At 49.0% G+C, this 23,719-nt stretch overlaps 1 protein-coding gene across 3 annotated transcripts in view; it reads left to right on the forward strand.

The window, feature by feature from the left end:
- PIK3R5 (phosphoinositide-3-kinase regulatory subunit 5) overlaps positions 1–23,719 on the forward strand; it is a 65,820-nt gene that overhangs the window by 10,952 nt on the left and 31,149 nt on the right. Inside the window, exon 1 of one of the 3 annotated variants that reach the window (XM_058676738.1) lies at positions 21,900–22,813. The exons of the other annotated variants lie outside the window; for them this stretch is intronic. The gene's annotated coding sequence lies outside the window, so the exon portion shown is untranslated. Of the gene's footprint in view, positions 1–21,899; positions 22,814–23,719 lie in introns of those variants that run through there. 3 annotated transcript variants of the gene reach the window in all.

A 23,719-nucleotide genomic window follows, 5' to 3' on the forward strand; every position in this document is an offset into this window, starting at 1 on the left:
CTGGGCGGGGGGCAGTGTGGCACCAATGCTGTCCACCGGGACAAGTGGAGCTCACTGAGTCAGACTGTGGCTCCCGGCTGCTGGGCTGCCATCCAACTTCCTGTCTAGAGCCTTGTTGAAAGGCTTGGCTTGGGGCCATGGTCAGCGCGTGATCGTGAGCATGGCTGTCGTTTGTATCTGGTCCCTCCGAGTCCCCTGCGCCTTCATCCTCTACCTTCTCATTGGCTGCGTCCCCCGAATACCCGCGCCGTAGATGAAGGTAGGAGCATGACTGTTTTTTTTTTTCTTAAGAGAGATTGATTTATTTGAAAGAGTTACAGAAAGAGAAAAGGAGAGACAGAGAGATCTTCCATCCACTAGTTCACTCTCCAGATGACTGTGAGAGCCAGGGCTGGGCCAGGCTGAAGCCAGGAGCTAAGAGCTACTTCTGGGTCTGCCACGTGGGTGGAGGGACCCAGGCACTTAACCTCCACGGCTTTCCTAGGAGCATTATCAGGGAGCTGGATGGGAAGTGGAGCAGTCAGAACTCAAACTGGTCCCGGGAACATGATTTTTTCCTTAAACTTGCGCTTATTTAAGGAGTTTAGTGTTATTCATGATTTATTCTCATGGTGATCTCAGATTCATTCATGCACTAAACCAGTGTTATCTCCCGTCTGGGCCCGCACAGGCCAAGTATCTCCACCCCTGCCCCCGCCAGCTCCACCCTCTCACTCTCCTTACCATGTCGCAGATGCTGTGCTTTCTTTATCTTTTCTTTTCTTTTTGTTGTTGTTAAAGGTTTACTTATTTTTATTGTAAAGGCAGATTTACAGAGAGAAGGAGAGACAGAGAGAAAGATCTTCCATATGCTGTTTCACTTCTCAGTGGTTGCTTTGGGCCGTCCTCGACTGCTTTCCCAGGTCACAAGCAAGGAGCTGGATGGGAAGTGGAACAGCTGGGACATAAACCAGTACCCATGTGGGAACCCAGTGCTTGCAAGGGCGAGGATTTAGCCACTGAGCCATCGTTCTGGACCCCAGAGCTGCTGCATTTTCAGCCCAGTCCCAGCTAATGTGCCTGGGAAGGTAGTGGAGAATGGTCCCTGAACCCATGTGGGAGACCCAGGGGAAACTCCTGACTTTGGAGTGGCTAGCTGTGGCCAGCGAGTGGAGGATTGCTCTGCTTCTTTCATTCTCTTTCTGTAACTCTGCCTTTTAAATAAAAATAAATCTTTACAAAAGGAAAATCTAGTGACCTAGTGATTGAATCCTCAGCTTACATCTGCCGGGATCCCACGTGGGTGCTGGTTCATGTCCTGGCTGTTCCAGTTCCTATCTGGCTCCCTGCTTGTAGCTTGGGAGAGCATGAGAGGATGACCAAAGCCTTGGGACCCTGCACCCGTGTGGGAGACCCAGAAGAAGCTCCTGACTTCAGATCAGCTCAGCCCTGGTCACGTGGAAGCGCTGGTGCTAAGCGAAAGAACCACATACAGCAGAACACGCTCTGTACAATTCCACATAGGTGAAGCAGCTAGAGTTGAAGTAGAGACAGGCAGTAGATGTGAGGGTACCAGTGTGTGTGTGTGTGTGTGTGTGTGTGTGTGTGTGTGTGTATGTTGGGGGCTAGTTCTGTGGGAGTTTGTCTTTGTTGGATACTTTGAGTTTGGGAAGATGCAGAAAGTTCTGGAGCCGGATGGTGAGAATGGATGCCTTGTGTGTGTTCACAGTAATCAGTCTTACAGGGTGTGGATTTGGCCAGTGGCACGCTCTTGGCAAGGAGCCAAGGTAGGGTCTGTGTTCTAGGGGAGGCATCTCCGCAGGAGGAGGTAAGTCAGCACCCTTGGGTGGTGGCTGAGGCTGTGGCTGTGAAGCCAGTGATAAAGGCATCTGTGTTGTTATGTGGCTCCACCGTTTGCGTTGTCATGACATCACAGCTAGGCTTGCTAAAACTCAGGCTGTTGGGACGGCATTTTCTTCTATCACCTGCTTGTATTTCATTTCTTTGGAGAGGTAGGAGTAGAAAGAGAGAACTCCCCTCTGTGAACAGTGTTTACTCCCAAAGGCCTGCGAGGATCAGGGCTCAGGCAAACCAAAGCCAGGAGCCGGGAACTCCGTCCGTCCAGACCTTCCATCGGGCTGGCAGGAGCCTAAGTACTTGAGCTGTCGTTGCTGCTTCCCAGGGAGGTAGAGGCCGGAGCCGGAGCCAGGTGTCTGTTCCCAGTCCTGCAGTGTGGAACACACTGCTAGGCTGCACGCCCACTCCTGCCCTGGTTCCCCGTGGAATCGCTGAATGCATTCATCCCATCTGGCTGCTGGTGGGATCCCTGAGGCTTGTGTGTGTGCGTGTGTGTGTGTGTGTGTGTGTGTGCGTGTGTGTACTGCCTCCTAACTGGGTGTGGAGAGTGCCCTAGTCGGGGACCTGCAGCTTAGAGACGCCTTTCCCAGGATCCAATCATTTTCCATCCCCCAAATGAGTCTGTTTATCTCTGTCTCTCCTTGTCTCCAATTCTCCGAAGACTCTTGGGGGACAGTTCCCTTCCATGGCCTGTTTATCCTGCCACACTGAGGTGCTGGGCTCCTGATGTGACCTCAGACCCTCCCCTCTCCAGCACCAACTTTTACCCCATAGCTGGTGTGATGGCCCAAGCCCAAGTGGGAACCCTCTACCTTGAATATGGCGCTGTGGTAAACCCCAAAGCACTTAGCACGTGAAACCGGTCACTGTCCACCACCCCCGCGTCTTCCCAGAGTATACCGTGGTACACACCAATCTTCAGCGGCAGGGCTGAGCAGCTGTCATTCCCCAAGAGGACTGTCTCAGGCCTCTGCCCACCCCCCAGGGATCTCATCTGGGGAACTTCCTCCTGGGGAGCTGCTTAGCCGTAAGCTGCTGTTCTTGCTCCTAGCTGGTGTGCACCTGCCCGTGTTCGCCTTGGCCGGGACCCCTAACCCATCTCGGAGTTTTTCCTGTAAGGGTTGTTTTGAACTTCCTGGTGTATCTCCCTGGGGTGCATGTGTGGGTGTAGAAGTGCTGGGTCGTGACACCTGCTACGTGGTTATCCATTCATAAGGCGGTTCTAGCGGCGTCCACGGCCACCGGCAGCTGCGGCTCCTCGCCCAGCTTCCCTGGGCTCTCACAGATGCTTGTTGTTTTCCATCTTGGTCGTCTTAGCCATCCTGATGGGTGTGTTGTGGTTTGGTGTTGTGGTTTAAATTAACTTTTCACTGGTGACTAATACAGTTGGGCACCTTGACATGCAGCACTGGCCATTTGGATGTCTTGTTTTGCGAAGTGTCAACTCTCTTTAAATAAATTTTATTCATTCATTTGTTTTTTTATATTGGGCCCAGCATGATAGCCTAGTGGCTAAATCCTTGCTTTGCATGTGCTGGGATCCCATGTGGACATTGGTTCGTGTCTTGGCTGCTCCAGTTCCCATCCAATTTCTGCTTGTGGTCTGGAGAGGCAGTAGAGGATGGGTCAGAGCCTTGGGACCCTGTACCAATGTGGGAGACCTGGAAGAAGCTTCTAGCTACGAACTTTGGATGGGTTCAGCTCTGGCCATTGTGACCAGTTGGAGAGTGAATCCGTGAACAAAAGATTTTTCTCTTTGTATCTCCTTCTCTATAAATCTGCCTTTGCAATAAATATAAAATAATTTTTTAAAAAAGAGATATATACGGCCTGGCGTGGCCTAGCGGCTAAAGTCCTCGCCTTGAACGCCCCGGGACCCCATATGGGCGCCGGTTCTAATCCCGGCAGCTCCACTTCCCATCCAGCTCCCTGCTTGTGGCCTGGGAAAGCAGTCAAGGACGGCCCAAAGCCTTGGGACCCTGCACCCGCGTGGGAGACCCGGAAGAGGTTCCTGGTCCCGGCATCGGATTGGCGCGTACCGGCCCGTTGCGGCTCACTTGGGGAGTGAAACATCGGATGGAAGATCTTCCTCTCTGTCTCTCCTCCTCTCTGTATATCCGGCTTTCCAATAACAATAATAAAATCTTTTTAAAAAAAAGAGAGATATATACTATTTATTTAAAGGTGGAGTTAGGGATTTCCATCAGGTGATTCAATCCCCCAAAATGACTGCAATGGCTGGGGCCAGGCCAGGCGGAAGCTGGGAGCCGGGAGCTTCATCCCTTCCCGTTTGGGTGCAGGAGCCCAAGAACTTGGGTCCTCCTCCCCTGCTTTCCTAGGTGCAGTAACAGGGAGCTAGATTGGAAGTGGAGCAGCCAGGATTCAAACTGGAGCTGATGCTGCAGGTAATGGCTTAACACACCACAATGCTGGCCCCTCTACTCAAACTTTTGCCCACTCTTCCATGGAGGTGGCTGCCTTTTTCATATTGTTCTGGTAGCTTTTGTCCCAGAGTGGCAAGCCCTTAGAGTCCATTCTTTTCCTGACTCTGAACTTTGGGGTGGTCACAGGACCCCAGGACCCCTGAGTACCTCTGTCTCTTCCCTGAGTGAGTCAACATATCTGTTCTTTCCAGAAAGACAACCTTTGGTCCTTGAGAAAAATGATACAGGTCGAGTCGGGGTAGCCTGTGCTCTCTTGCTGGCCTCTGCACCTGCCCTGAGCTGGCGAAGGATGCCTCCTGGGTGGAATTTCACAGGCCCCTTGTTCACGCCTTGAGTTTTTTTTTTCTCCCAAACCTTGCTTTTGGGATTGGTTCATTCTCTGTTTTAAAAATATTTATTTTATAGTTCAGTATTGTTTATGTAGTTGAGAGGGATGTACGCCAACGTGGGTCTCTGATTAGCGTGGGGTGGTATGGAGGAAGGTGGATGAGACAGATGTTTCCATTTTTTCCCCCTCCTATGTCCACAGCAGGGCAAGGGATGGCGGCCGCTCCTTGCTGTTGAACTTGATCTGCCTCCCGGAGACTGGCTCACTCTCACTCATTTGTTGCTGTTTGTGTGTGAGGATTATGCTTCTGTCATCATACCTACCCCAGAAAGTCCCCCTAGCTCCTTCCCATACCCCTCCCCCTGTTCTCCCTCGTGTGGTGGACTGCGCCTGCGGGGTGTCATGGTCACCAATTCCTGACTCCTGGTCTCCCCGACTGGCATTTGTGTTGGGCATTTTCTTCTTTGCTTACTACGAGCCTTGGGGTGATGCTATCGTTTTTCTCCTTGTTCCTCTCACTTGTGCAGAAGAGGCAATTCCCTCTTGGCTCCCATGACCCTCCAAGAGCCGACAGGACCAAAGAGGGCGGGATTCACCCAGGGGCCCCATTTAACCTAGTGACCCAAGTCCGCTGCTTATGCCCCCAATTTGGCCCTGGGTCAATTTTTTGACCATGTGATAAAAACAGCATTGGAAAAGTAGGCATTACAGGACAACACACTGAGCTGTTGCTTGCAATATCCACATTGGGGCGCTGGTCCAAGACACAGCTGCTCTGTTTCCACTCCAGCTCCCTACTGATGCTCCTGGAAAAGCAGTGGAAATTGACCTCTGTTTGAGTTTCTGTCACCCACATAGAAGACCTGGATGGAGCCCCTGCCATCTGTTTTCAGCCTGACCCAATCCTGGTTGTTGTGTCTGTTTGGGGAGTGAACCAGGGCATGCAAGGAAAATCTCTCCCAGCCCCTCTCTCTCTCTGTTACTCTACCTTTCAAATAAATAAATGAATACATCCTTAAACACACACACACAAAGACAGCACCAGGTTGGGTGTGGGTGCGCCTCCATTCACACCTCTTTATTTCCAACTCATCCATTCACTCATTCCTGCAGCAACAGTGCTCTGGTTGCTCTTAGAAGCCCATATCCTAAGGGGGCTGGGAGTGAGGCATACACTGATGATGATGATGATGATGAAGATGACAATGATGGGTGCCCTAAGGAAGTGGAGGGCATCAGTCAGTAGTGGGTGTGGAAGAGAGGGGAACTAACATGCGCTGGACATAGAGTATGTAGGAGGAATAAGCCAAGGGGACATCTGGGAGGAGAGTCCTTGGCGCAGAGGGATCAGCAGGTGCACAGGTTGGACCCGGAGCCTTCCTGATGTGCTGCTGTGATCATTTTGCTGCTCGGGATGTGACGACTTCCACGCTGGCACCTGCCAGGCCCTGCAACTGGAGTGAAGGAAGTGTACTCACACTCCTGGTGTCTACAGTACCATTCAGTTCCCTGTGGCTTTTTACTTTGAATGGATGCAAACAGCATGCCTCCCTGGGCCCTCCTCCCTGGGCCCTCCTCCCTGGGCCCTCCTCCCTGGGCCCTCCTCCCTAGGGCTCACTGCGTTTGCCTCATACCCACAGGAGGGGATGGCACCATTTCTGAGTAGTTTTTTCCTCTGGGATTTTCCTGGTCCAGTGATCTAGCAGCTTCTGATCCTGTGAGCATTCCTATAACTGGGCAGGACCCAGGTCTTTTCTTGGGGCTTGTCAGGGCGAGGAGTGTTTGCAGGCTCACTGGGCTGCGCCCCAAGCATCACACTGTCCCCCAGGGGGAGGAAGAGCCTCCTCCACCCCCATCTGCTGTGCTGTGAATTCGCTGCTTGTCTATACAGCTGGGAACAGGAGATTGTAGAGCTGACACACAAGGGTGTCAGTGTAGACACTTTGCCTCTGGATGTCCTCACTGTGTGCTGCTCTGACAGGCTCCTGGGTGCAGGATTGATGCGCACATGCGCGGGAGGGGGCATGGGTTGTGTTTGAAGAGATGTAGAAACTCACCACCTCCTTATCCTGGTTCTTGTGAGATTCCCCCAAGTTCCTGCCCTGGCCCAGTGCCTTGGAAGACCATAGGCAGGTTTGGGGAGTCAGGATAGGGTCTTGAGTGGCCCCATGTTTCCCTGTCATTAGTGAATACATGTCCTGTCCCCTTACTGCCCGTGGAAGGAAACGCTGTGCCACCTCATTCCAAAATAACAACCCCAGGTCTTCGTGACTGTGGGGACTTAGTAGTTACAGATGAATGCAAATTTGCCCCATTTCCAGATGAGGTCCCTGTGGAGAGAGTCTGGGGGACGCTAAGCAAGACAGAAGAGCTGGCAGAATCGTTAGCAGCTCGCTAGTTGTTGTAGTATGGTCAGGTTGGAGGACATCCTTGTCCTTAAGGGACATGGGGGGGTGGGTGTTTGGCACCATGGTTGGGACATTGCCCAGGACACCTGTATCCCCTTAGCAAAGTCCCTGGATTCACTTCCTGGCTCCACTGCAATTCTGGCTTTCTGTCAGTGCTCATCCTAGGAGGCAGCGAGTGATGGTTCAAGTACTTGGGTCCTGGGCATCATGTAGGAGACCTGGATGGAACTCTTGGCTCCTGGCTTCAGCCTAACTCATCCCCAGCTGAGGGGAACATTTGAAGGGAGAATCAGTAGATGAGAAATCTCTCTGGTCTTTCTCTGCATGTGTTTCAAATTAATCTTAAAACTTTAAAAGGAGAAATGTGCATAACGTTTTAGAAAGAAATTCTGCAAAATTGCGAAGAGCTTTGGATCACACAGTTTAATTTTTAGGAGCAATGTGTCGCAGTGCAATGTCTGCAGCCTGCAGCTTAGTTTCAGCTGGTTCAACTAAGTGTGGGTATATATGAGCATGTGTGCATGTGTTTGAGTCAGTGCATGTGAACATGGGAGTTGCATGCATGTGTGCATGTGAACGTGGGAGTGTATGATTGTGAGTGTAAGCAGTTATCTGTGAATGTGAGAATGTGCATGTGTGTACGTGAGTGTATGTGTTTGTATGAGAATATGTGTATGCCCATGTGTGAGAGCATGCGTTTTGCACAGGTGTGTGAAGATGAGAGTGTTGCACATACATGCGCAATGTGAGAACACATGAATGCGAGTGCGCATACATGTGCGTGAGAGCACTCTGCGCATGTGTGTACCTGTGTAAACGACAGCATGTGTGCATGTATGTGAAATCATGTGTATGGTTGAGTATGTGTCTGCACATGTATGTGAGCCACAGCATTGTGCACATGTATTGGCATATATGTGAGTATTTGTGCACGCAGGTGCTAGTGCAAGCTCATGTGCACATATTTTTGCACATGGGTGTGTGTTGCTGACTTGAGCATGGGTCTGCCCAGCTGGGGAGGCAGTGGTGCCAGGAATCCAGCCTAAAAGCAAGTTTAGGAACTTCCCTTGGCTTCCACCAGGGTCTCCCACCTAGCCCGCCTCCAGCCTTCTTGCTTTGGGGGTGCCTGTGGGCTGGGTGCCCTGAGCAGGTGCAGGGAAGTCCCGGGCTGCCTTGGTCGGCAGATGGGTGCTTCCTTCTCACCACCACCCAGGATGAGGGGTGGAGGGAGGGGTTGCCTGAAGGTGGCTGAGCTAGGGGTGAGGGGGCAGAGTAGGGGGAGGAGAAGAGGGCGGGGCAAGGGCTCTTCTGGTCTTTGTGTATGTCTGCATGGGCAGGCCTAGGGCGTGGTTTCCTGGGGAGCCCCTGAGCTGAGAAGAAAGGGTGGGGGTCCTGGGGTCACTTGGTTCTCAGCCACCGCTGGGGTCTGCCCATCCTCTGAGGGGATTTGGAAGAGCCCAGGTCGCTAGGAGGGCCTCTGCCACCGATGGGAGGGGAGCTGGTGGCCACACCTGCCCTGAAACCCTTAGTTTCGGGTGTCCACAGAGCCAACACGGGCGCGGCAAGCCTTGCACGCACGCGAGTTGGCCAGAACTACACACATCTGTTTACCCCACGTCTTCCTGCCTTGCATGCTGGGGGAAACCGTGGGATGAAGTGGCTGCAGGGGTGCCCCGCGGTTCCCCGGAGGGCTCCGGCCTCGGGATTCTCGCGTTGCAGCCCCCGCAGCGACTGCTCTGCCACATCCTGTGCCCTGGGCGCCCCGGCTGCTGTCGAAGCACAGGCCAGATGTGCAAATTCTGCGGCTGTGCCCGGGCGGAGCGCGGCACAGCTTGCTTTTCTTGGAAATCATCGACGATTTGTTAGAAAAACAGGAAACATTGGTGCTGCTGGTGTACATTTCGACGTTTTTGTTTTTTGTTTTTCATCTCCTTTTATCTGTCTCGGTCTGAGGGGTTGCTGGAGGGGTGTTTCTGCTCAGTCTTGCCAGTGGAGACTCCTCCTCTCCTGCCCCCTCCCATCACCCCCGTGTCTGCCACCTGGTCCCCGCATCACTGCCGCTGCTCTGGAGAGCTGACTTCATCTGGGAACCATGGAAACTCAGTGATGTGACGTGTGTCACTCTGGGCATGAGCTTCTGAGATTCTGGGCCCCTGGCACCTGCCTGTCTCCCCTCTGCCCTCCACCTCCATCGTGGTGACACAGGGAGCAAAGTCTCTCTTCACGGCACCTGCTGGAGCAGTTCTGGCTGTCCTGCTACTGACCAGGGATGGGGTGAGGTGGGGCAATGTGTCTGGGATGGAAAATCCTGCCTCCCATTCCAAGTCCCAGGAGAATCCTGGAAAGCTGGGGGAGTGGGTGCAGGGGGGGAGGAGTCTGAGGCTGACTTTCCTAGGGGCCCGGAAACACAGCTGGCGGGAGGGTGGGCACTGGAGCTTCAGGAAGGTACTGCCCCTCCCTGATGTCCTTCCACAGGTCTTCCTGGGTCTCCTGTTGAGCCCTAGGAGTATCTGGGGTTGGTCAGGGTGCTCCTCACCAATCTTCAGCCCTGCACCTCATAATTGTCCACCTTCTTATCTCTTATGGCTGCAGAAAATTGAGGACTGGGGAGGTTACCATGGTTTAACCATTGGCCTCCATCCACCACACAGACCCCCATGGGATGAGAACGGCAGTGGCTGCCAGCTGCATGGAGGTCCCTCCACCCCTCTCCCTGCTGGACCCTGCCACTGGGTTTTCAGTCGTGGTGGGGGATGGGGGTGTACAATAGGGGGTGGCGGGACTGTCCCAGGGGAGCAGGACAGAGGGGATGCCCTTCTGAAGTCATCCAGAGAAGTATGAGATGAGAGATTAGAAACTCTGTGTCTCTCGGGGGTGTTTTGCAAAGAAATTCAACTGCAAAGGATGTATGAGACCACATGGAGCCAGAGGACCAGCTTAGGATCGAAAGCACAGTGTATTGAAGGCGCTGCCTAGGAAAGAAGCAGATTTGAGGAACTGTGGACCAGGACATGAGCGTGGGCAGGGAGAGAGGGCAGGGGGCCCAGGGAAGGGGAGAGATTTCCCTCTTCCCTGCCCTGGCTCCTAGCCCCATGCCTTTGGGTTGCATGGATTCTGTGGAGCTGGGATGCTTAGCCATGGGGCCCCAAACATGGATGACAAATGTGTGACATTATTGTTTTCACTCACTTCTAACTGAAGGTTAGCGTTTTCTTCCATGGTGTGCACAGGCTTCAAACCAGTCATCTTAGTAGCACCTGCAACTTCGTCACTAACAGAAATCCAGATGTTTTCTGATTGCTTTACCACGGTGGTAGGAACCTCAAATGTCACTTGGGCTCTTGAAAAGCAACTAGAGTTACTGCTGGGTTTTTTTCTCTTCTGTCTAAGAAGGACGTGTATTACTGTTTTTGTAATTTAAACATTGTAAATGTAAAAAATCATTTCACCACTTTCAGTGTCATTTCCTTTGTGATTCTGGGTGCTTTAACTTTTTAAAACTTTATTCTGGAGTGTTCGGACTTCTACAGGTTACCACATGGGCCCAGAGCATTAAAAAAAAATTGCTTGGAGCAATCAGGCAAAGAATTCTAGGTGTTCCCTGGTAGCTTAAAAAGGGTCCTGGGGTTGGGCTTACCTGAGCTTAGAATCTTTGTTTGGTCTGCCAATCGTTCCTAGGAAAGGGGAGTTGATCTCTCCGAACTGTCATCCTCATGTACCAAATGGAGATGCAGGGGGTGTCTTATGTTTAAGACACCAACATCCTGCATTGTGATATATGGAGTCAGTGCCTGCTCCTGACTGCAGCTTCCTGCATATGTACACCCAGGGAGGCCAGAGGTGCTGCCCCAAAAGCTTGGGTCCTTGCCATCCTTGTGGGAGACCTGGATGAACCTCCTGGTTCTTGGCGCTGACCTCATCCCAGTCCTGGCTGTCACAGACACTGGGGGAGTGAAAACCACTGAAAGGTTGAAATCACTTTAAAACATGGAACTTTGTGTGACATAAATTATATCTCAATAAAAAGGGTAAAAATTTCACTGTTCTATGGATACAAACTTTCGAAAAACATGATTTCTATTTTTATTTTTTTTTATTTATTTGAGTTACAGAGGAGGAAAGAGAGAATGTCTCCATCTGCTGCTGGTTCACTCCTCAAGTGGCCAAAATGGTCACGGCTGGACCGGATCAAAGCCAGGAGCCCAGAGCTTACTCCAGGTCTCCTACAAAGCCCAGGTACTTGGGCTGTCTTCCACTGCTTTCCCAGGTACATCAGAAAAGAGCTGGATTGACAGTGGAGCAGTCAGTACATGAACTGGCACCCAGCGGGGTACCTGCTACGCCTCAACACCAGCCCCTATTCTGTAGATGTTAAAGATATAACATAGAACACTATGAGCAGATCTGTGTCCACTAATTTGATAACTTAGATGGAACACACAAGCTCCTTCTTTCTTTTTTTAAAAGGATTCATATATATATGAAAAGCAGATTTAAAGAGAAGGAGAGACAGAAAGATCTTCAATCCACTGGTTCACTCCTCAGGCAGCCACAATGGCCAGAGCTGAGCTGATCAGAAGCCAGGAGCCAGGAGCTTCTTCCACAAGGGTGCAGGGTCCCAAGGCCCTGGACCATCCTTGACTGCATTCCCAGGCCACAGCCGGGAGTTGCTTGTGGAAAGTGAAGCAGCTGGGCCACGAACCAACGCACATAGGAGTTCCCAGTGCTTGAAAGGGGAGGATTTAGCTGATGGAGCTTTTGTGCCAGGCCTAGTTCCTTATTTCTACTAAAATTCACTCAGGGAGGATTCAGTCATCTGAACAGGTCTAACTCTATTATAGACATTGAATCAATAATTAATAACTTCTCAAAACTGAAAACATCAGTGTCAGACGGCCTCATTGGTGAATTTTACCAAACATTTAAGAAAAAAATGATACTGACTAGTTCAGTGCCTCATTCTCTGGGGTCAACAATGGCTGGATACAAATTTAGGCAAAGATGTCCCAAGAAAGGAAAAGCACAGCTCAGTATGTCTCCTACATGATGTTGCAGAAATCCTCAGCAAAAAAAAGTCAGGTTGAATCCAGCAATGTGTCAAAACAATTATCCATCGTAACCAAGCGACTCATTTCTTCTGATGGGCAAGACTGATCCAACATTTGCAAGTCAGTGTCCATTATATAAATAAGCTAAGGAAGAAAAATTATATGACAATATTAATAGATGCAGGGAAATTTTTTTAGACAAAAATACAATACCTAGGGTCAGTGCTGTGGTACAGTGCGTTAAGCCACCACCTGCAACATGGACATCTTATATCAGAGGAACAGTTTGAATCTGATATATGTCTCTGCTGTTGTACCTGGGAAAACAGCGGAAGATGGCCCTAGTGCTTGGGCCCCCTATACCCATGTGGGAGACCTGGAAGAAGTTCCAGGATCCTGTATTCAGACAGGCCCAGCTCTGGCCATTGCAGCCATCTGGGGAGTGAACCAGCAAGTGGAAATGGAAGACCTTTTTCTCTGTCCCTCCTTCTCTCTGCAAATATACCTTTAAAATAAAAATAAAAAATCTTAAGGGCCTGGCACAATCATTCAATTGGCAAATCCTTTCCCTTCAAGCACTGGGATCTCATATGGGCCCCGGTTTGTGTCCTCGCTGCTCTACTTCCCACCCAGCTCCCTGCTTATATCCTGGGAAAGCAGCGGAGGGACCCTGCACCTATATGGGTGACTTGGAAGAAGCTCTTGGCTCCTGGCTTCAGATCAGCTCAGCTCTAGCCATTGCAGCCACTTGAGAGTGAACCAGTGGATGGAAGATCTCTCTGTTTCTCCTTCTCTCTGTAAATCTGCCTTTCCAATAAAAATGTATAAACCTTTCAAAAGTATAATAAAAAACATCTTTAGTAAGTATTTTGAACAGCCAACTCATGAAAGATGACAGGCAGATGGAAAGCTGTGTGAGATGACACTCAGTCTCTTGCACCCTTCGGGAGTTGCAAATTAAGACAACCATGAGAATCCAGCACACACCTAGAGTTGGCTGAAATCAGCAACAGGAAGTGACATTCACTGCTGGTGGAAATGCAGAGTGGCACAACCACTCTGGAAGGCAATTAGGCAACTTCTTAATGCAATTAACTAAGCCTTCTCTGCCGTATGCTCCAGAGTCCTGCTCTCAGCCACTTGGAACCAAATGAATGGAAAACTTGTGTCCACAGAGAAAGCGTGCACGAATGCTTCATTCATAATTTTTAAACATTGGAAGTATTCAAGATGTTTTTTCCATAAGTGAGTGGATGACCAATGGGGACATCCTTACAATGGGATAATAGTCAAAGATCAAGGGAAACTACTGGCGCATACTGCTAAGAGAGCAAAGCCAGGTTAAAAAGACTACAGACAATATACTTTCTTTTTTTTTTTTTTTTTTTTTTTTTTTTTAAAGATTTATTCATTTTATTACAGCCAGATATACACAGAGGAGGAGAGACAGAGTGGAAGAACTTCCATCCGATGACTCACTCCCCAAGTGAGCCGCAACGGGCCGGTGCGCGCCAACCCGAAGCCGGGAACCAGGAACCTCTTCCGGGTCCCCCACGCGGGTGCAGGGTCCCAATGCATTGGGCCGTCCTCAACTGCTTTCCCAGGCCACAAGCAGGGAGCTGGATGGGAAGTGGAGCTGCCGGGATTAGAACCGGCGCCCATGTGGGATCCCGGGGCTTTCAAGGCGAGGACTTTAGCCGCTAGGCCATGCCGCCGGGCCCACAATATACTTTCAATTGTGTGATACTCTGGACAAGAGAAAACTGCAGTAAAAATAAACAAACAAAACAGTAGATGCCAGAGGACAGAAGAAAACAGATGAAGTTTGGAGGATTTTTTTTTCAGGACAATGAAAATATTCTGGTACTGTACTAATGTTACTCATGGCATACATTTGACAAAACCCATAGAACTGTACAACACAAATAGTGAATCCCCAAACCAATTATGACCGTTTATTAAGACAAAGGTGTTGATATTGGGTCGCCAATTTTAACAAATGTGCTGCAGTGATGGAAAATATTAATAATAGAGGAAACTGTGGGCAGGGGTGGGGGAGGAGAAGGGGTGTATAGGCCCTCTCACACGCGGTGCTTCTGTTCAGTGTTCCTGTAAGATAAAGCAGAGTTAAGCTGTTGCCTCTGATGCTGACATCCTTAGCACTGTCGATTCCAGTCCCAGTTGCTCAACTTCTGATCCAGCTGCTTGCTGATGTGCCTGGGAAAACAATGGAAGATGGCCCAAGTATCTGGGTACCTGCCACTCATCTGGGAGACTTGGAATTCCAGGCTCTGGCTAGCCATGATCTCAGGATTGTTCACTTCTCTGCTTTAAACCCTCTATCTCTGTTGCCTTCTTAGCACGGGGATGGGTGATAGGATACGGCATCAGGACTAGGCCTGAGTTCACACTTCGTGACCTCAGGAGCTGCTCCTGGGAAACGTTGCTTCTGACCCGAAGCTTCTCTAAGACTCTGCTCCTGCCCCCACCCTACCCTGAAGAGGAAGCAAATTACTCAGGGCAACCTGCTCACACTGTGGGTGGCCAGAAGTGAGGGCGACCAACACCTCTCAGGACTGACTCATGCGACTGTTATACTCAACGTGATTTCCCCTTGGGGCCGAGGAATGTCCCCTCTTGCTCATGCATTTCTAACATCATGGGTGTGTATTTGGGTGGGACTGAGGTTTGCACCCTCATGTCACTGTCTGGGGAGACTATTCAGATGCTATGCCAGGAATGGGGGTGAGAGCTGTGAGCATGGTACATAGGTCAGTGTCATCACAGCTGAAAAGCCCAGGAGATGAAGTGGGAAATTCTGATGCAGGCATCGGGGAAACATAGAGGCTAAGAAGCTGGGAGCAGAGGTGAGGGGGCCTGGGGCTGGGGAGGCCCACCCAGCCTGGCGGTCAGAAGGCATTTTCCGGAGGTCTGGAGGCGGGTGACAGGATGGAGAGCAGAAGCAGGGGAAGCTTGAGGGTGAGGATCAGGGAAGCTTGGTGCTCGGAGGAAAGGGAGAGGGGTGACTGTTCACTGACAGTGCAGGGAGGGGCTGGCCCTCTGGGTCCTGTCACATGTGTCAGGAGTCTGAACTTTGTCCTACGAAGTGTAAGTGGGCAGTGAAAATATTCTGGTACTGTGCTAATGTACTCATGGCATGCATTTGACAAAACCCATAGAACTGTACAACACAAATAGTGAATCCCCAAACCAGTTATGGCCGTGAATTAAGACAAGGTGAAGAACCCCTGGAAAAGTGTAAGTGGGCTGGGAGGGATGGCATTCAGTCACCCCGTGGATTCTTCAGGGGGCTGAATCAAGGATCATATTTGCTCCAGTCTTTTGCATAAAATGGTATTGTTAGGGCCAGTATCATGTGGCAGCAGGCCCATATGGTCTAGTGTCCCATATGGGCACTGGTTCAGCAGCTCTACTTCCAATCCAACTCTCTGCTAATGCACCTGGGAAAGCAGCAGTGGATTGCCCAAGTGCTTGTGCCCCTGTACCCTGTGTGAGAGACCTGGGTGGAGTTCCTGGATCCTGGCTTTGGCTTGATTTGGCTTGGCCTGACCATTTGGGAAGTGAACCAGTGCAGCTCCTTAACTCTGCCTGTCAAATAAATAGATTGTTACCATGGTATGGTGTTTGTATATAATGTACAAGCTTCTTCCTATATACTTTACATGAACTCTGAAACACCTGTAATACCTAGTGCTATGTAACTGCTGTGTAAATATTTGCTATATTGTATTCTGCAGGGAATAATCCTAAGAAAAATGTTTTCTTCCTGTGTTTGATCCTTGCGCAGTTAGGGATACAAAGAGGCAAACTTTCAGATATGGGGGGGCCGACTGTCATCACACATGCTTAGTTCAGGACCACTTTACATAAAACAGTACCCAGGCGGTGAGCCTGGTTAGGTAGAATAGTGCTTGGGTTGAGGAGAGGGTTCAGAGGAGCTCAAGGAAAATGCATGTTAGGGAAAAATTTTGCATAAATTTTGAAATTTCTTTGCACCAAAATCTTTCAGTTTTGGTTTTCTCACCCAAGATTTTGAAATCCTTGTACACACACGTTGAAGAGCAGATCCCACAGAGGGGAAGATGTATGGGTTCAAAAGGGGAAACCAGCACTGGCAGATAAGTCGGTGGAAAGTATCCCAAAGGTTTTCCCAACACCTTCATGTCTGTCGCAGGAAGACTCACTACATGACGTTTCTTTTGAAGATGGTTTGTGTTCAGTCACACACACACACACACACACACACACACACACACACACACACATCTCCTTGTATGGTTTGAGGAGTTAGGAGGGATATAGACCTAGAAGTGGGTGTTTGTCCTCACAGGTGGAACCTTGGCTGAGATGTCTGTGTTCCGTGTTGGAGTGCTGGGGTTCTCAGTTCCTGCTGATGTGGACCCCAGGAGGCAGCACTGAGGGCTCAGATGGTTCATCCCCTGCTACATGTAGACCTGGATTAAGTTCCTGGCTCCTGGCTTTGACATAGCCAGTCCTAGCCTTTGCCAACATTTGCAGAACAGGTCAGTGGATGGGAGATTGCTCTGTTTATCTCAAATAGAACATAAAATAAAAACGTGAAATTCATACTGCTATTAGGATGTAGAGTATTTCCAGAAAGTTCTCTCATGCTCCCTCCTGGTCAAGCTCTTCCTGTACCTTCCAAAAGGTATCTGTGGATTCGATTGACTTCGATGTACATTAGCATTGCCTGTTCTATGTCTTGTTCATGGAACTACAGAGTAGCTATATTTTGTCATGTCCAGCTTCATTCACATTTTTTAAATATCCTTTCCATGCTATCTCCTGCATTAGTGGTTTGTTGTTTTATATTCCTTGTCTTACTGAGAAGTAACTCATTATTTGAGTACACCGAATAACTTTACCGTCTCTATTGGGGATCATGTTGGTTCCAGTGTAAGGCTGTTATGAGTCAAGCGGCAAGGAACATTATTCTACAAGTCCTTTTGTCCAAATGTGGCTTCTGTTATTTTAGGTTAAAAAAAAAAAGTGGCCAGAATTGGTTCTGGTTGAAGCCAGGAGCCTGGAACTCCATCCAGGTTTCCCATATGGGTGGTAGGGGCCAACACACGTTGGCCATCATCCTCTGCCTTCCCAGGTGCATTAATGGGAACCTAGAGCAGGACTCAAATTGGCACTACAATATGGGATCCTGGTGTTGTAAGGAACGCCTTCCCTTGCAGCACTACAAGACCAGCCCTAACTGGTTTGTTGAACCAGTCACTGAAGGACGCATGTGTTGTTTCCAGTTTGGGGCTACTATAAATAAAGCTGAAATAAGCATTTATGTGCGGGTTTTTGTGTAGACGTAACCTTTCATTTCTCTGAGCAGTTGCTGGGTCGTGCGGCTGTTTTGTGTGTGCCTTGTGAGTGCTGTACGTTTCTCAGAACTGTTAACTGTGCCCCACCAATCTTGGCACATGGTGTAGTCGTTTGTATGCTTTCAATGAATTTGTGGGCTTCCCCTTCAGATTTCCTTTCTGACCCCTAATTTATTTAGAAGTACATTTAATTGTACTGGTTTTTGATTTGCTTTCCTTGTGGGCGTAGAATTTGCTGTGTGAGAGTCCAGTGATTTTTTTTAAAAAAAAAGGAATTGAAATGATTGTGCTTTCAGCTCTGGGTAGCTGAGGTGGAGTTTCAGGTCCAAGATCCGGTCTGCCTTGGTCTGTGTCCCCTGGGTGTTTGAGTGTGGAGTCAGGTGATGGTGCGGCTGAATGTTTGGGTTTCCTTGATAATTCTTGTTGTAGCTGGAGTAACGATTAAGGGAGGGAAGTGAGTGTCTCCAAGTGTGTTAAGGGGTGATCTATGTCTCCTTTTGGGTTTCAATTCCTATATCTTGTAACCCTGTTTCGTGCAAACACATTCAAGGTTGCTGTGTTTTTTGTTGTAGTTGTTGATTTTAGTGAATTGACCCTTTGTCAATTCCCTACTGTTTCTAGTGGTTTTCTTTGCTCTGAAATTTCTTCCTTTATCTAATAGTAGTCGAGTCATTCCTGCTTTTTTGATTAATATTTGCGTGATACCAATTTTCCCACTTTTTAAACTTACATCTTGCTGATAACATTGTATTGGAAGTAACTTTCAGACAGACAAGAAGTGACCGGGTCTCATTTAGTATCTCACTGCCAATATGCCTCTTTTAAGTGTGATATAGTTACTGACCTGCCAGGGCTGAAGCATGCTATTACTGGTGTCCTAGGTTTTTTTGTTTACTTGTTGTTTTTTGTGTGTGCGGCTACACATGTGCACCTGTATTTTTTGTAGTTTCTGTTTTACTGTCTTTCCATAATTACTTGACTGTTTTTAAGAATCCGTTTGGATTTTATCTGTGTTTTTGTGAACATATTTTTGTCAAATTTTTTAAGTGGCCATTCTAGCTGTGACATTATATCTGTGTTAATGATTATAATCTTAGGTATGTTACTAGTTTTAGTGAAATATAGAAGCCCTACTCCCTTTATTTTTCTTTATACATCCCTAGTAATAATGTGCTTAAATATCTAAATACATTTTTAAACTACAAAAGCCAAGGTTATATTAAAAAAAAAAAAGCTTTCTCTCATAAAAAATGAAGGAGAGAACAAAAATTTCCATCTGTTGTTTCATACTGTAACTGATCAAATTGTCAGGGCCGGGCCAGTTGAAGCTAGGAATGAAGAACTCCATCCTGGTCCCCCGAGTCTTGGGCTCTCACTTGGCTGCCTTCTGGACTCGTTAGAGGGAGCTGGATCGCAAGTGGAGTAGCTGGGACTTGGCAGTCTACTAAGGACTGCTGTGGTCAGAAGTGGCGGCTTCCTCTGTCCGGCCCTGGTGCCACACATTTTTATTTACCCATCAAACATGGTTTAGAGAATCTAACAGGAACATCTGTTCTATTTACCTAGACGTATTCCTACGTTATTCTTTCTTCCTGTTGTCCTAACGTATTTTTCTTGGACCGCCGTCTCTGTGTAGAACATTTTCCTTTCTGCTCTCTGAGGATAGTTGACCATTTTCTTCATTTGCCTTCCTCAGGGAGAGTCGTCGGATTTCAGATTGATGGTTCTTTCTGTCCAGCATTGGAAAGCTTTTTCCGTTTCACTTTGGTCTGGGGTGATCGCTAAGGACAAAGCCACTGTCACTCAAAGGCTTTTTCCTCTAGGTGAGGCTGTCATTTCTGATGTGGCTTTCAAGACATTTCCTTTACCTTTCATTGTCCTGCGTCTGACTACGCGTCAGCTCGTTGTGAATTTCTTGGCTTTGGCTTACTGAATGAAGCTCACTCCACTTCTTTAATCTGTAGCTTTCTGTGTTTTCCCAAATCTTCCAAGTGCTCAGACATTGTTTCTTTGAATGCTTTTTTTTTCTCCTGCATACCTCTGTCTCCTCTCACATGGTAACAACAAAATGATGTGCAGGTTAGATCTTTCTCAACAGCCCCACAGTTCCCTGCTCAGTTCATTTCTCTAGGTTTATTTTTCCTCTTCATTGTTAAGATTTCATAGTTTTATTAGTTCTTCAGCCTCATCAACCTGTGTTTCTGTCTCCCCTTGCATGGTGCTGCTGAATATTTTCTTTTTTTTTTTAAAGATTTATTTTTATTACAAAGTCGGATGTACAGAGAGGAGGAGAGACAGAGAGGAAGATCTTCCGTCCGATGATTCACTCCCCAAGTGAGCTGCAATGGCCAGTGCACGCCGATCCAATGCCGGGAACCTGGAACCTCTTCCAGGTCTCCCACGCGGGTGCTGCTGAATATTTTTCATTGAGTTTTTATTTTAGTTTTCACTTCTAAAAAACTTCCATCTGGTGCTTGCTTTGGTCACCTTTCTTTGCTGAGGTTTTCTTGCTCTTCAGGTTTGCCCAGAGTTCACAGCTGCTCAAGGAAGCCTTTTGACTGATGTCTGCTTTACCATCTGGGTTAGCTAACTCTTGCCACCTGGCATCTCGGTATAGGCATCTCTTGATTGTCTTCCATTGGAGATCTTCCTTGTTCCCGATGTGACATTACGTTTGCTGGAAATGCGCACATTTTTGGATTTACGCTCTTAATCGTATTTACCTCTCAATGAAACCTTCTGTTTTGGCTGATTTTCTCTCGCAGGGGCTGGGGGACATGTTCCACACTCAGCCTCGGTTGACACTGAGAACAGTTCCTCCTACGTGGAGGGGGACTTCTAGCCTCCTGGTTGCTGTCTGGCCAGGAGCAGTGAGAGTGCCTTTTCACTGCCCTGCTGTCAACACAAGCAGTGGCCATGACCTCATTACCTCTGGGCGGTGCTGCAAGCCTGATGCCCATGGGACTTTGTCTGGCCATCATTCCACAGTAGGAATGTGAGAGCTCAAGTCCAAGTCCCAGTGTCCACTGGCACCATGGGGTGGAATGAAAGACCCTGTTCCTTTCTTGGTTTCTCTGGTACTACCCGTGGCATGGCAGGATTGGGAATGCAGGAGCCTCACTATAACCTAGCCAGCCAGGGTGAGGGTCTCGGCTTCTCACTTTCCCTGGCTAGAATAGAGCGGTTATTGTCTAAAAGTTGTCTATCTTGCTGAACTACCTCAGCCTCTGGCTAGAGAGAGCAGGTGTGTTTTAATCTGCACCCCTAAGTTTTTCCAACTTGCTGGCTCTTCAACTCACTCACCTCTGGGATGTTTGAAGCTAAAACAGCAGCCAGCGGACTCCCCACCATGCATGCCTTATTGCCCACGTTGCGAGCAGCTCTCCGCTCTCCTCACCTGTCAGCTGGTGTGACTGTGTAACGTCCAGGGTTGTAAGCCCATGTTTCCCGGACAAACGGAGCAAAGTACAGCTACTCCACTTTCCAGAGCGATATGCTAATTTTTACAGACTTACTGCCTATTGTTTGTGTGATTTTAAAAAGACAAGGCATAAAATATATATTTTGCCTCTTGGAGACAACTGCAAGCACACTGGCATGTTACTGTATCAAGCTTTGTAAATGTAAACTTTTTCATTTTTAATCTTGGGATTCCTTTGATCAGAAGTGAACTTGGACTAGGTAAGAAAAAAGTAAGGAGTTTACCAGATGGTTACGGGGGCTGCTCATAAAATCCGGTGCCTCCAGGCAGGAGGGGGTCATCTCTCAGTCCCTTCCCTCTCTCCCCTCTGCCTGGCTATGGAGGCCTCTCCTTCTATGCCTTTGTGATCTCCAACCCCTCCTTGTCACCCAATCCAGGCCCCCTTCCTGTGACCACACCCCCTTCTTTTGCTGATCCTTGCCCTGCAGCTCTTTGAGCATGCGGTGCCCTGGGCATAAGTCCCTGAGCTCCTCCCTCCCACCACATTGTACAATTCAGGGCCTCAGTCACCACTGGACAATACAAACCAGCAAATATACAACTATCACCCAGGTCTCTCCTTTGGGGTCGGAAGGAGAGAGAGTTGTGGCAAATAACTGTTTCTCCTCCCAGATTTGTCTGTCTTGGAGAATGTGGCCCATCTGTCCTTGTTGAAGGAAAACATGAAAAGTGAGCAAATTGCCATACAAAATGCTCATCCAGCTTGGGATAACTTCATTGGGCTACGATCCACATTCCATCTGCCTTCCGCATTTAGAGATTCATTCGTTTATCCGAAAGAGGGAGAGAGAGAGAGAGAGAGAGAGAGAGAGAGGTTGTCCATCCTCTAGTTGGGCCAGACCAAAGCCAAGAGCCTGGAGCGCTACCCGGATCTCCCACCTGGGTGGCAGAGGCCCACGCACTTGGGCTATCTTCTGCTGCTTTCTCGGGTGCCTTAGTAGGGAGTTGGATTGGAAGCGGGGTAGCCAAGATGGTGAACCATCGCCCATATGGGATGCTATCGTCACAAGTGATGACTTGACCTACTGTGCTGTGCAATGCCATTCCTTTCATCTACCTGCTGTGGAAAGTGTAGCCTGGATAGGAACCTGCATTTCCTTTCTCCGTTTTCATCTGACTTAGATACAATGTTAACCCCTGATTCTTGCCTGTCCATGTTTGTTTCCCAGTTTAGCGTATATGCATCACAGCTGCAGATTGGGCTAAACAGGACTCTTGAAGTCAGTGTCTATTTCACAAAAAGTTGTTAAAAAAAAAAAAAAACAAAGCCACACCTGGCCGAGTATAAAAGAGGAGTGAGTGATTTCAGTTCCGTCCGCAACCCTTGCTGGTTTCTCTTCTTGTTAGAGAAGCTTGACTGACACCAATAAGCTTCATTCATGAATGGGACGCAGAAGGAGACGGCTAGATTTGTCAGCAGGCATGAGCTGCAAGGGGGCGCTGGAGGAGATGGGAGAGCTGATGACCCAGAGCGATACCCCTGGCCAGAAGTTGGGGCAGTAAGGGGTCCATCGCAGTAGGAAGAGATGGTGGAAGTAGGAAGAGACCCCGTGCCCTGGAAAGAGCAGCTTCTTGGTCCAAGCTGTGAAATCGTGACACGGGTCTTGCTCCCTGCAGACAACTCTGCGGAAAAGAAACACCTGTCATGAATGGAATATGTCCCAGCTGTGATTTCCTCTTCTCATCCAGAAAACACAGAAGACTGCCCAGCAACATGTCCTTGGCCTGTGTGGAATTTTACATGTGTGTTCGTTTGCTGCTTTATTACTCTGCCTGCATTTGCTAGCAGGTGGGACAGATTCAGCACTGGGGACGGGGCAGAATTCAGCAGCTTCCAGTGCCGGCTGCCCACAGCTCAGCTGAGGGACCCGTAGGCTTGGGTTGCTGTCTGGATTTTACACTTTGGTGAGTGATTGCTGTTTGCCCTTTGTTCCCCTGTCCTCAGCGTGCCCTCAGCTCTGGCTCTGCCATAGCCTGTTCATGTACATCAGAGGCTGTGTTGCCCTGGGTAGCATTCCTTACTGTTTGGGTGCGCCGTGCCTCAGTCTCTTGCCTGCATAATGGGATTTAATTCCTAGGAAAGATGAATGCCTGGTGTGTAGTAAGTCCTCAGTGAGCTTCTGCTGGTGGTATTACAAGGTGCACAAGCCATATCTTGGCACCCCGTTTTCAATCCCCCACTATAGGTAAAAGAGAATCATGCAGTCCTAGCTTTGAATTCTCTCTGTGCTACTTGTTAGCTGAGAGTCTCGGCCACCAGCTGCTACGTGCCCTCTCCTTTGTGTGGTCAGAGAGCCCTAGACTTGCTCCAAATAAATGAGGTCATAGTTTCAAGCCCAAAGTATGGTACTTAGCCCAGAGGAGCGTGCTGTGGGCATGTGTCTGCTTCCTGCCTTCTGCCCCACCCGATTTCTCCTTGGTCTTCTTCTTTTTCTTTTTCTTTTCTTTTCTTTTTTTAAGATTTTGTTTTTGTATTAGAAAGTCAAATTTACAGAGAGGAGAGACGAAGATCTTCTATCTGCTGGTTCACTCCCCAAGTGGCTGCAATGGTCAGTGCTGAGCCAGTCTGAAGGCAGGAACCAGGAGCTTCCTCCGATTCTCCCACACGGTGCAGGGTCCCAAGGCTTTGGGCCGTCCTCTACTGCCTTCCCAGGCCACAAGCAGGGAGCTGGATGGGAAGTGGAGCGCCCAGGACATGAACCCGGTGCCCACATGGGATCCCTGCAGAAGCAAGGCGAGGACTTAAGCCACTAGACTACCATGCCAGGCAACCCTGACCTTCTTGAGCAGTCGTATACGCTTGCTTTGGGA

Source organism: Ochotona princeps, chromosome 17 (genome assembly GCF_030435755.1).
Source record: "Ochotona princeps isolate mOchPri1 chromosome 17, mOchPri1.hap1, whole genome shotgun sequence".
NCBI lineage: Eukaryota > Metazoa > Chordata > Mammalia > Lagomorpha > Ochotonidae > Ochotona > Ochotona princeps.